This window comes from Pinus tabuliformis, chromosome J (assembly GCF_031772625.1).
Source record: "Pinus tabuliformis cultivar Carrire ecotype Pingquan chromosome J, CPIR1, whole genome shotgun sequence".
Taxonomy (NCBI): Eukaryota; Viridiplantae; Streptophyta; class Pinopsida; order Pinales; family Pinaceae; genus Pinus; species Pinus tabuliformis.
Genome location: NC_142295.1, coordinates 310,384,726 through 310,399,207, shown reverse-complemented (window position 1 = coordinate 310,399,207; position 14,482 = coordinate 310,384,726). Strand labels below are relative to the sequence as shown.

Below are 14,482 nucleotides of genomic sequence, written 5' to 3'. Positions count from 1 at the left end.
TATTGATAATCCATGGTATTGACCCATGGTGTTGTAACAGAGGCTATTTTTACAAGTTAATAATATCTACCATAATGTGGGGGTGAATATCCATGGTTAAGAATCTTGTTATATTGTTGTAAAATATTTTAGTTGTGAAATAAGTTATTTTTTGGACTTGTAGTATTGATAAGCCATGGTATTGGCCCATGGTATTGTAACAAAGCCTATTCACAAGTTAATAATAAAATCAAAATATAACAAATTAAATTTTATTATTTTTATTAATCTAACTTTTTATTATTAATTGAGGTCATATTTAAATGTTTACACTCATCCCAATATCATTTTTAACTTTTTCTTCTTCTTTTTAGTTCAGCTTCTTAAGAAAAAATAACAAATTATTATTAAAAATAAATCATTTAACACAGTTGCAATTTATATGATTTATTTTATATTATAAGTATTTCTTTTGTTTTTTCTATTATAAATATTTCTTTTATTTTTCTCTCCCTTGTCTATATCTGTGTGGAAATTCCAAAAGAAGGAAGACCATCAACATGATCTATGAATTTCATGGGATTCGAACCCTAGATGGAGTTTGCATGGGAAACACCTTAGGAGAGCAACAACAACAAGGGCAAGGTCACTGGATGTGGATATTTTGGTAATTTGTACATGGGTATGAATTTGGACTCTGTTCTTCCTTTTTACTAAAGAGGATTTTTGTTCTTATAGGTAAATAATTTAAATGGTTTATATGATCAAAGCATAAATTTTAGTTAGAGCTGAGGGTTTAATGATTATGATATTCTGGTAATTTGTATGTGGGTATGAATTTGGACTTTGTTCTTCCTTTTTACTAAAGAGGATTTTTGTTCTTATGGGTAAATAATGTTGATGGTTTATATGATCAAATCATAAATTTTATTTAGAGTTGAGATTTTAATGATTATGATAATGCAGATTTTGATTGCAGCCAAAAATTCATCAAAAGACAATGCAGAAGTAAGCATTTTGCATGTCCTTATTGTACAAAGGGTTTAATGACTATGATAGACAATACACCAGTAAGAATTTCGCATTTCCTTATTATACAAAGTGTTTAATGATTATGATAATGCAGATCTTGATTGTGACCAACAATTCATCAAAAGAAAATGGACAAGTAAGCATTTTGCATGTCTTTATTGTACAGATCAGTTTGTTCCTCCCTAGCTTTTCTAGGGTCAGAATGCATGAAATTTATTTTTTCTTTTCACCTCTTTTTTAGTGGTTGATTATATGTGTAATGGACTCTACCATGCCCAAATTAAAAGGGCTCAAGTGATGCAAGAAAAATTTCTGGTAGGATGCAATTGCTAGGCCTTCCTCAAACTTTGTTACATGAAATTAAAATTTCTTGTAATCATGAAAATACAATATTTTATGTTTCATCCTTAGATTTTGATCTCAATGCCTACAGTTTTAAACCATGTTACTATATTTTAAGTAGAATATACTTAGATCCATTAAACCTTACAACTTTCCAAAGCTTAGGTTAATTTCAGCTAAAAACAAGGAACCTGAATGACTTTTGCAATTTAGATTCAATTCTTACAGACAATGATTAAAAATGGAAGAACTCAATGGTCTCATAAATTTTACCCACCCATCAATTTCAAAGACCTTTGGTATTATTCTGAACTTAAACAGAGAGAGTAGAAGAAGAAGAGCCTGGATGAGGTGGACCGTGACCTGCTTGATACTTTTCAAAAGTTGGGCATGCCCTTGACTAGAAGAAGAGATTGACCAATTTTGTTGTAGATGTTGCTTTCAATAGTGTTTTCATTGCTACCATGCATAGGTAGACTCTATACGTAGTTGAGGTTATCTTTTGTTCGTTATAAGAGTCAATTCAGGAGTATCTTTATATAGTTAGGAAGTATCTTGGTAGGGTTGTTGCTCCTACTAATAACTATTATGCTGCATTGTATTTTTACTTTTTTAGAGATAGCTCCTTTTATTAAATCTCCAAACAGACTTTGTCACCCATGGAAATATCCACTTATTTTAGGATGAATGAGATGGAGACCAGGCATTTTGAGAGGACTCTTATTTTTGTAGATGAGAGGAGTTCTGTGAGGTGAGAGGAGTTCTCTGACATATATTGAAGGATGAACTATACCATTTTATGACACCAATCATCTCCATGCCATAGTAGTGGATCTCTATTGCTCTGAGGGATCAATGATAAAGTATTCCACTTTAAAAAATTGGTATGTTGGGGACAAGGAATGCAAATGTGGAATTTATAATTTTATTACAAAAAAGTGGTTTTTGCGATGAAGACAAATCAAGGATTTCATGGACTTGAGTAGAGACTGGTTCAAAAATCACCTGGAAATACTCAAGCATTATTTTGAAAGGCAATGATGCAATTGGAGAGTTCTATTATGTTGCCTTGAAAAATAATTATCAATAGGGGTGACAAAGATGATCCATATAGGGAAGAATTGCAGGAGTAGGATTGTTTCTAAAATTATATCTATAGACAAGTCAAGGGACTTCTATAGAGGATTAGTGCAGGTGCAACCAAATTATCATAATGCAAGGAATTTTTCATAGTGTGATTTGATGCTCATTTGTGACGAAGAAGATGCAAATACTTATTGTTACATTCACGTACAATTGAGTTACATTCTAAAGTCTCTAATTTCATTTATTGATAGTCCTTCTTGTGTCTTTGTCTCTCTTAATTTTATTTTGGTAGGATTGGATTGGGTTAAAAAATCAAGCATATCATTGAATCAAATAGACACCCACATGTATCTACATGTCATTGTGCATAGTCTTTGTTTTTTATACAATTAGAATTGAGCAATATGATGTGTGCACACACAAAAAATCCTAGCATGCATGACGAATCCCCCTCCAATTCCATTTTCTATAGTGACATTTTATTTTCTTTGTTTATACAAGTCATCTAGCCACATAGTGGCCACTATCAAATGTTAAGGTATATTTCATATAAATCTTTTATAGTCTACTTTATTTATATTCAAATATTCATCGTATTTCATGTCTTATACTTTGCATTGTATCTTCTTTCATTTTCAGGAGAGTAACTCAATATTGATGGTAAGAAGCAACAATTGAAGAAAGAGGAGAACAATAACACTGGAGCAACAAATGCAAAATGAGAGAGAGAAGAGAATATGTCTAGTGATACCCTTAGAGCCAATATCTTGCATAAGACACACTCATAGAGATTGATGGTCAAGCCTTCAGAGTTGGTGAATTCACTTGCAATGCTTTGGCAACACAGTGATAATGTTTTGAAATGATAAAACAATATTTCATGTGTAAATTGTAGTCCAACCCATATTAAGTTGGAAACTCATATTGTAATACTTGATATTTTATATGATAAAATTTATATGTTTGAAATTATTTTTATTTGCACTTAATATTATTTAGTTTTGTAATTAACATATGTAACTTTGCGTTATCATATTAGATAAACATGCACATTGTATGACATTTTCTTAAAATTTAGTCGCAAAATCATACTAATTAATTTATGGTGATTAATAATAAACACATAAAATCAATATAAAACTACTAAATTAGTAGTTTATATTAATTAATGATGAACATGAATAAATGAAATGAATAGAAACTACTAAATCAGTCATTTATATAATGAATATGAAAATACCAAAAAATGATAAATGACTACTGCAAATGATAATTTTTTTATTATTAAATGATGACTAAATTTTGCATATATATGACTATTAGTAGCTAATTTACAACATCTTATAACACAACTAAAATTTAGTCATATTTATTTGGTCATTAATTGGTTTTAAATGATGACTAAAATTTGCATATATATGACTATTAGTAGCTAATTTACAGTATCTTATAACACAACCAACATTTTGGTCATATTTCTTTCGTCATTAATTGGTTTTCTCGAGGATTCATATAGTAATATATTTGGTCATTAATTGCGACAATTAATGACTAAACCAATGAAAAATTTATGACCAAATTTATGACTAAATATACTACTAGATGGTAAAATTGAGGAAACCAATTAATGACTAAAATTTGGTCGCATTATAAGATACTGTAAATTAGCTACTATTGGTCACCAACCGAAAAAGGTTATTTATATGTGAATTTTAGTTTTTTTTAAATAACTAATTAGTCATTTTGTACTAGTGGAGTGACTTAGGGAAATGGTTGGTTAACCTTTCTTCCAACGTAGAATTATCATAGAGGGGCATCCTAGGAAAGGGAAAATTGAACCTTACTCTATAACAACATTCATATCAAGGCTAGGAAGAAAGAAAGGGATGATCAACCCTTTATCCAACATGGAATTTTCATTGAGGTAGTCCTCATGAAGGGACATTGAACCTTTTCTCTAGAGTAATGCTCTTGTTGAAGGTGGTGGGGTGGGGAAGGGTAAAGTGATATTTCCTCCATCATAGAATTATCATTCTCATTGAAGAGGGACCAAACAAAGGATGACTCAAACTTTCCTATAGTATAATACGATCATTTAACACTAGTACAAAATGGCGAATTAGTTACTGAAACAACAACTAAAATATGCATATAAATAACCACTTTTTAGTTGGTGACCAGTAATATCTAATTTATGGTGTAACCAACTTTTAGGTGTTTTTAGCTTACTCATTAATTGGTTGTCCAATTTTATCAATTAGTAGTATATTTAGTCATTAATTTAGTCATTAATTTAATGATTGATTTAGTTATTAATTGCCACAATTAATGACCAAAGAAATATGACTAAATTTTTGTCATGTTATAAGATACTGTAAATTAGCTACTAATAATCATATATATGCAAAATTTAGTTATCATTTGTAATCACAAATTAATCATTTGCAATAGTCATTTATCCTTTTTTGGTAGTTTCATATTCATTATATAAACTACTAATTTAGTAGGTAGTTTATATTCATTTCATTTATTTTTATTAATAATTATTATAAATGACTAATTTAGTCATATATTCATTTTATTTGTGTTCATCATTAATCAATATAAACTACTAATTTAGTAGTTTTATATTGATTTTATGTGTTCATTATTAATCAACTAAATTAATTACTATGATTTTGTGACCAAATTAAAAAAAAATGTATACAATGTGCAATGGTTCATCTAATATGAAAATGCAAAGTTACACATGTTAATTAAAGTACTAAACAATATCAAGTGAAACTATAAATAATTTTAACCACATAAATTATATTATATTAAATGTCAAGTATTACAATATGAGTTTCCAACTATACATTGGTTGGACTACAATTTACACATGAAATGTTGTTTCATCACTACAAAAAATTATCATTGTGTTGCCAAGTCATTGCGGGTGAATTCACCAATTCTGAAGACTTGAACATCAATCTCTATGTGTGTGCCTTATGCGGGATATTGGTTTTAAAAGTATCACTAGACTAGTTTTCTTCTCTCTCTTTTTGCATTTGTTGCTCGATCGTTAGTGCTCTCTTCTTTCTTCAAATCTTGCTACTTACCATCAATACTGAGCTCATTTTTTGGAAACAAAAGAAGGCACAGTTTAGAGTGTAAGGCATGAAAGATGATGAATTCTAGAATATAAACTAAAATAGACTATAAAGGATTTATATGACATATACGTTAACATCAACAATGTTAAAGCCATTCTTCCCCATAAAATCAAGAAACCCAAGCAAGTTTTCTTTAGTTAAGTGATAGTGGAAAATATGTGGCCAGATGACCTGTATAAACAAATAAACATCACCATAGAAAATAACACTTTGGTAACTTAGTATTCAACCTTTGGGGAAATATTAGGCACAATCATGCCAACTAAGTTACATGCTAAAACTATCAAGCTATAAATAACTTATGAAAACAAATAATCTGTGTCATATCTAAACCTTATTGTTTTATTCGCAACAACATTTTCTTCTCTAACGCATGAACCTCTTCAAGTATATAAACAACATGTACTCAAATAACAACATGAAATTAATCTTTTCTAATATTCATGAAAATATTTCAACACAAAATAGTTAAAAGGATTTCAATCAATATCGTGTAATACTAATTTCATCTTCAAGATTTGGTTGTTGTTTAAATGGAAATGATACCAAATATTTCAATTTCATAGTTCAAATACAAAGCAATATCAAAATAAACGTTCAAAATACAATCAAATAATAAAGATAGGATATCATGGAATGGACATTGCAATTATAAAAAATCTATTTACCTATCCATCGATATCTTATCAAGCATTCCTAAAACATTTTCTTGCCCAAAATAACCATGAGGTGAAAAAATCACAACATTAAAAACCATAGGAATACCTACTATAAACATTTCCAAAGTTGATGGCTTAGGAGCCTGAAGGATATCCAACAACAAACAAATCATATCCAAGAAAGTATCTACATTGTCTCTGCATCCTTTTTCCAATAAAATTTCATGTAACCTTCCCACACCAGAGTGAAGCAACAATCAAATGAAGGAATTGACATTTGTTTTTATCTTTTATATCTATAATATTTGAATCTAATTTGTTTTGGGAACATATTAATTCGTATTTAAATCCTTCCTATCATGAAAAGGTATCAATCAAGTAGGACATCAGAAAAATCGACCTCAATGAGGTCCTCTAACAATTTCTACAATATCAATATTTTTCTTGCTGTGATATCTTGGATAGAAAAAATAACCTATCTGCAAAATAAAAAGCCATATATTACTTATGTTCAAACTCTATGTATGGTGTATTCTTAGGTAGTATTTTAAGATGTCCCTATACCTTTACCAAAGCTTATTGTAGCTTGGTTAAACTCTGTGTCCTTTCATTCAACATCAATTTTTTGTTAGCTAAATGTCACACATTATTCTTTCCCATTTCTCAACATGCTACATGTGATAAGTTGAAAGTCACATAAAAGCAAGGGAAAACCATTTTCTAACTAAGACAAACAAACAAACAGTGTCTCTAATAAAACTTCACACCTCATAAATTACTCTGCCACATGCTTAGACTAAAGATGATATAGTCCAAAGGATTTTCAACTCTAAATCTCAACATTGTACATGTAGCTTTGATTGCTCCAGTTTGGTATACATTGGTTTTTGTTGGCCTACATACAATTAACATTTAGGTGCTTTATGATTCCATAGAAATGGACCCATCCTAAAGGTAGGCTAAAACTTTACCTTTTAAAGAAATCACTCCCTCAAATCTTTGTAACATGATTTGTTTCATGCTTGTGAAAAAAATATGGAGCTTTCACTGCAAGCAATAAATCTTATAGAAATATTTCCACAAAAATCTTGCTTACCAATTTGGAATATGTCTAAGTTCCCCCACTTATGCAATTAAATATGAACATGTGCATGAGCATGATAAAACCTCAACTGCAACTTACACTGCTAGAAGGACCAAGAGAGTGGATCACAAACGTACCTTAACAAAGGGCCAAAGAGATTAATTTGAGGACATTCTTCGTGGTTTAACCTTGGAGAGAAATCATATAAAAGAAGAAATGGGGTTTTATCTAGATAATTTCTATGCAACCGACGAGGTAGTTGAGGTACTTACAAAGTCTTTGACTCTAAAGGAGATGCCTATTCCAACTAAATTTGCAAGTCTTATGTTAGTTTCTGATATTCTTCACAATAGTAGTGCTCCTTTGAAAAATTCTTTTGCATATTGTACAAAGTTTGAAGCAACATTTCCTGATATTACTTTAATGACTTATACTAAAACATCATTGGTCGGATTATTGTAGAAGCTTTGAGGGAGAGAGTGATGAAAGCTGTCCAGGTTTGGTCATATTGGTATGTGAATGGACTGAGAGCTACCTTTCTTCATTCTGGAAATTTAGGTGCCCCTCATTTTCATTCAATATGTGGAGATGCCCCATGATTGAAGGACCTTGATAGTTCTGAAGAAAATCTTACAAATATAACAGAGGGATTTGTTCCAAATCAAGATGTTTCTATAGAAATTGGAGAGGGAGAAACATCTCTAGAATTGTTTATTATTCCTCTTATCGATCTTGAAAGACAATGTAGTAAAAATGGTTTATCTATTCATGGTGTTAGGGAGGTAACAATTTCCTGATTTCTTAGCTTAGAATAAACAGAGAAGCATAAGAACCAATATCAAGACGAGGATGTCAGGTATGGGTATAAATTTGCAATTGGAGGGAAGCATGCAAGAGAAACTAATTCTTATTTAAAATTCAGAGGGGGAAGGTGGAGCACAGGCGAAGAAAGAAAATCCATACTTCATGATGATAAGGACTATATTTCTAGATCTAGGAAAAATGTTCAGGAAGAATCATATTTATGGTCACGGGCTGAGGAATGTGAATCAGTGGATGCCTCTTGTAGTGGAACTTTACCAAAAAATGCTGGTGTGGTGGGGACCTCAAAGTCATCAATCCCACAACTAGATCTAAAACCTTTAACAGGCAATTCTATGAAAACACATCATGTATTATAGGCTTCAAAGTGGACTTGTGAGGATGGTGGAACTAATATAGAGGACAAGGCAGAGCTTAAGGGACTTGGTTTGAATTACTCTTCTTCTGGTAGTGATGACATATTTGGGGGTTCTGGGAAAGAAGACAAACAAGAAGTCATAATGGAAAACATTGCTTCTACTCTTAATGACAGTGGAATGGATGAAGGTCGCAGGTGATTCTCCTTGCCTCTAGGATGCTAATTTATTTTGTTCCTTTATATATATACCATCTGGTTTGATACTGTAAATGTGTAATATCAGGAAAAATCTACGTCAATTGGAGGTAACACTCACAGATTATCGCCAGTCTCTTGAAGAACGTGTCACTAAGAATGTCTAATAAATTGAAAGAAAAGTCTCTTCCCATAGAAAGATATTAGAATCTGAATATGGGTTAATAGATCTCGTGACTAATAAAGACACTAGATCAGATTCTAGATACTACAAGCATTCATCTCACATGATATGTAATGCATAAAATTGTATATCTACTAGATTGCATTTGATTGAAGTGGGTTCCATATGAAGTCTTTGGGGCTTTGAAACTGTAGCTCATTTTATGTCATATTTATAACAACTGGTATCTACATGATTAATATCTTTGTGGCTTACTTATTTTACTTTTTGATGGGTGCTACTAGAGAGATTTTCTCTGGAACAAAAGGAAAGACAAGATGATAATAGGGATTCATCTTCCAAAAAGAGCAGTCACAGTGGGAATCGTAGCAAGAGTCCCTTACATAGATTAATGAAAGACAGGGAAAGAGAGGACAAGGAGAATGGCTTTTATGGGGATGGGGAACAAGATCCTGGTACTATTTTCATTCATAATGAAAGATATGGTAATAGAGATAGGCTTTGTGATTTTGATGCTGGAAGGGGGAGAGGGAGGAGCGACAATAGAGAACATGACAATCATGATAGGGATAGGGATAAACACAGGGAGAAGGGAAAGGGAAGAGAGAGGGATAGGGATCATAATAGAGAAAGAGAGAGGGAAAAGGAAAGGGATAGAGATAGGGAAAAAGTAAGCAGAAGAATTTAGTCATTTATTTTAGTGTCTTTTGGTGCTAATATGTCCTCTTAACATTGTCATTCAAGTTGTGACATCTATACAAGTAGGTGGTTTTCTTTCATTTATAGTTTTAAAGAAATGTTTCTTTGACTTGGAGGTTTTGGATTCAAGTAATATTTTACAGCCTGCATGATTAGTATTGAACTCCATTATTGAAATTCAGTTTGATGAAAAGTTGTCCCATAAGCATACTAAGGTGGTTTCAAAGTATAGAAGGTGACTTCTAAGAATGTTTCTTTTCTCATGTTATAAAATTCATAGCACCCATAAATTGATGGAAAACTTTGGAATCTGAAGTTTATCTACCTAAACTAATATCATACTTATTATTAACTCATTTTACACATTCTCTTATACTATCTTTAGGAAACACTCATGTCCTAGATTCTCACCAGCTAATTTTTTCCTTCTTATATTATATTTTCTTATCATAATAAAATGTAATAACATCCGTAATTATACTATATGTAAATACATATATATCTCATCTTACTTTCACTATTGATTTTGACATGTATTTACATTTTCCATTTACTAGTCATCACTGGGAAGTAAAAGAATGCTAATGGGTGATTATTTCTACTTTTTCTTTCATCTCTATTTATTACTCTAGCATAATGTAATAGATAATGGAACATTAATGGAAAATGGAAAATGGTTTATATCAGGTAAGACTATAATTAATAAATTGAATTAAATTTTTAATTGGTATATAGAATTACATATATATAAATTAATTCATTTTGGTTGTTATTTAATTTTTAATAATTAAAAAACATTGTAAATATTGTAGAAATATGTTTTTTTATTAATTATATTATTAAGATTAAGATTAGGATTAATAAAGTGATTAGTGTGAAAAATACATTTCTATATTATAAATCACAAAAATCTTAGATCTAACATTGTAAATAAAAAAAATGAAAAAATATTGGAATATGAATTCTAAAATTCTTTCCATATATATATCATGGATACATCATTTGTAGAGTTAAAGCTTGTCCTAACATGGCATCAGAACTACAAATTCCATTTAATCTTCTCTACTCAGTAACTCCTATCTCCCTTGATAAAAATTCAATCTAGTTTCCCTACTCATTCCTTTGCTAATTTGGAACGTTAATTCTCTGTTGGTGTGTACGCTAACTTATCTCTTCGGATTCCCTGTGCATTCATTATCTGTCGAATGTGTTGAACAGTCTTGAGCTTTACGTTGAAGCAACATATGGTAACAGTGATTTTTTCCTTGGCCGTTAACAGTGAGAATATATGTGCACTACAAGTCGAAATGTCCCTTCTCTGCGTTGATTAAAGAAGCTATATCTATCTGTGTATGTATGTATGAATCTTTCTGAAATGTGTTGTTTATTTAACCATCACTTTGGATTGCTTGCTAACTTCCCTTCCATGTTGTGAGGCATCTTCGCTTATGTGTTCCATTCTTAACTGTGTTCTATCACGGGTTTCCAACGGGTGCAATCATATCAGCCCCCGTGTGTTAGAACCTCTCATGCACCTTCCTTGGCTCACTGCAGCTGTCATACCATTGCTACCAACAGATTTATCCTACTTGCTTCTGTGTGAAATCACAATCAAGGCATTCTCGTACAACACACTACTGGGACTCCTACACCAAATAGTCTGAGGTCTAATTGGGACTTATTACCAGGGAGATCCCCTTACATGTTGGTGGGTCTAGAGCTGTCAACATTTTTGCACTAGAGGGAGGGCTAGATGACAAGTTGAGTCCTCACATCTGTTTTTAATCTCTACATATCTATCATGACTAACTACCGAGTTTCTCTTCCAAAGTGTATGTCTTATGGAAACGATTTCATTATCTCAGAAAATATCTCAGATAACTTGTCTCATAAAACATATGATGGTGGAGGCCAAGTAGCCTTGGTTAGGCGCATGGTCGGCGTTGTAGGCTCATGTGAAAGGAATGGAATCTTTGAAGAATACATGACCTATGCATTGTTTACCTACATGCTTTGAGGGCACCCAATGCACTGGTGTGCCACACTGCCCGAAAAATCTATTCATTCTCTTTCTCATATGGTTGCAGAGATAGACCATGATTTCAATCACTTTAACTATAAAGCACTCAACAAAGAAATTCTAGAATTACAAAAAGCACCCGAGGAATCCGTTGAACAGTTTTACACATGCTTTTGTAATCTTTCATACTGATTCCCTAAAGATGATATTCATTAGGAATTTCTTGATGGAAGATTTGAGTATCTTCTTCACATATCTGAACCCCGCTCAACACACTTTGGTGATGGAGCTGCGCAATCATACGAAGGTACAGTTGCTGTCACAAGCGACTGTCTACCTTCACCTCATCAAACAACTCCACCACTGCAGAGTGGTGTGGGAGATCTTGCACACACATCTATTGAACTATCACATCCTCCCACCCCACCTGCTCTTGATATCTACGCAGATTTGGCTTGCAAGCTTGTTGGTTGTCACGTCGATTCGTTCCCTCGACCTCTTTCCTTGCACTCTATCGATCCTTCGGATTGTATTGTCTTTTGTTCTCCCATTTCGGACTCCTCACCTGATGTGAATGAGGATCAAGTTCTCGACGGAGTTGTTGTTATGTAGCCAACCTACACCATCAATCATGATGAGTGTGTGCGGGAATATAAAGAAGAACCCACGTTGAAGGATGACTCCCTTCTAGTTGCACCTCATCCGCTTTATCCTGACATCCCTTGTGATTCTGCCACTACTCATTTCTCCTCTTAAAACCCATTTTTGGATGTTTCTACTTCTGATCATTCATGGGACACGCCCAACGCCAGTCTGTCATTATGGTGCGAAGAGGACGCATCTTCCTTAGAAAATTCATCCAATCTATCATCTATCTTTCCTGAAAACACAAAGGGTGAACATCTTTGCTTCCCATCTACCCCTCTACCCGATTCATCAAATCAGGAGGATGTTGATAAACATCCTAAATTTTCTGATCTTGGTTGTCATGATCTATCCACTTCCTCATCTGATCACGATATTGATTCAATCATTGTTAATTTATCTATGACACTCGTCTACGATGATCTATCTGTCGATGAAGTCGGAACCTCGTAGACTGTCGAGGCACTTCAGCCCGAGCTGATGGTAATGTTAGGCCCTCACTACCTTGAGGTTGGTTTCACTTCTGGTCACAAAATTATTGAAACACTCAAGGCTCCTCACCAATCTCTACTTTTCATTGAAGATCAACCAAACACCCAGATTTCACTTCCTCCACTCAAACTACACGATCTCATCGCTCATGCATTGGAGGAATCTTACATAGCAAACACACATGCACAACGTAAGTGGTCTACCTTTCTCACGTTTTCTTTCTTTTCATAATCAAGAGAATGCATACACTCAACATCTGCACGCAGTGCATCACAACACCATGGCAAGTCCACAGAGTGCATGTCATGCACGTTCACTCATTTTTGTTTTGTGGGTGCTTTTGTTACACAGCAATTTGTCACTGTCTCCCTGTCAGTCACCCTACTGTGTCAGGAGTTCACAATAATCAAGTTCATGCCTTCTGAACTGGCCAAAAACCCACTTTCCTAAAGTTTTCCTCATCAGCGCGTCTGTTTCTAAAATATCCGCGATGACTGGCGCTTCATAACAGACCGCGTGCGCTGCCAGCGCAGAAGCACACGACTTTCCCGCGCTGATCGAATTTCATGACCAGCGCAACCTCTGTTTGTATTTACCCGCGCTGACATGGCCCTTTCCATTATGGCTTTGCGACGTCAGTGCGCCAGACCAGTTATGCACCCGCGCTGATCTAGTTTGGGCGAATTTGTTCCAACAGCCAGCCTTCCAGATAACTCCAAACCTGGTTGTTGGCCTTGAGAGTACCGACTCCCTTCTATGGCATGTCTGTTCGACCCTTTGCAACTACTTCCCTTAAAGATAAGCTCATCCTTCCACCATTCAAGGAGACTCCTTCTCCTATATAAACCTCTACCACTACCATGAGAAGCTAGTTTGGAATAGCTTGGATTGTGTGGAGCTTATAGTGCTCAGATTGCTGCTACTATAGGTAGTTGGTGTGATAAGTGTGGAAGTGCTTGATAGCTTAGGGAAGGTTGTTTTGTGTTGCTTGTGTGAGAGAGAGAGAGTTTCTTGTCTTGGGAGAATCATTTCCAAAGGTGAATGCTTAAGAGACTTGCTGACTGGCCCCTCCTGAGAAGGATACCGAAGTCAGAACATTTGGTTGTACTCTTCTCTGCTTGATTAATAATAGATGACTACTATTATTGTTCCATTCTCATTTGTCTATGCAATGGTTAATGTGAATTACATCCTTTCTGACTGATGTATAGTTGCTTTTATTAGATTTCACGCTTGTGTTTGTTTCCGCTTCGTGTGTGCAGGTATCTATTCGCGGAGATCGCGGAGGATCGTGACCAGCCAGAGCGAAGGAGTGAGGGTGGAATCTCTTCATCAAACAACAACACTGGAATCCAAGTAGGTGTCCTTTGCCTACCTTTTAATTGCAATTAGGAACTTGCATAGTAGCATTGACTGATTGTTGTTAGACCCACTCTGGGCTAGTAGGGATCGCCTCTATCCGTAGAGGGGATTTGCCTCTCCAACAATTTGGCGACTCCGCTGGGGAGTTCAGCCTTTTGTCTCTTGTGTCCATTCTTGTGTTTGAATTCGATTGTTCTCTCTTTTCGAGTTTGGGGATTAGTTCTCTTTTTTTATACTTCCTGGGTCAGTCTGGGAGGTGTATGAATTGTTTAAAGAGTTATGGCCTTGGTTTGGGAGTTCTTGGCTTGATTTTGCCTCTTTTTTGAACTCAGCGCGGTTTATATCAAAACAGTTGCACTGACAGCGCT

At 33.9% G+C, this 14,482-nt stretch overlaps 1 pseudogene; it reads left to right on the top strand.

Moving 5' to 3' along the window:
- Positions 1-9,584, top strand: part of LOC149226976 (protein RRC1-like) — a 98,365-nt pseudogene extending 88,781 nt beyond the window's left edge.
- Positions 9,585-14,482: the final 4,898 nt, after the last annotated feature.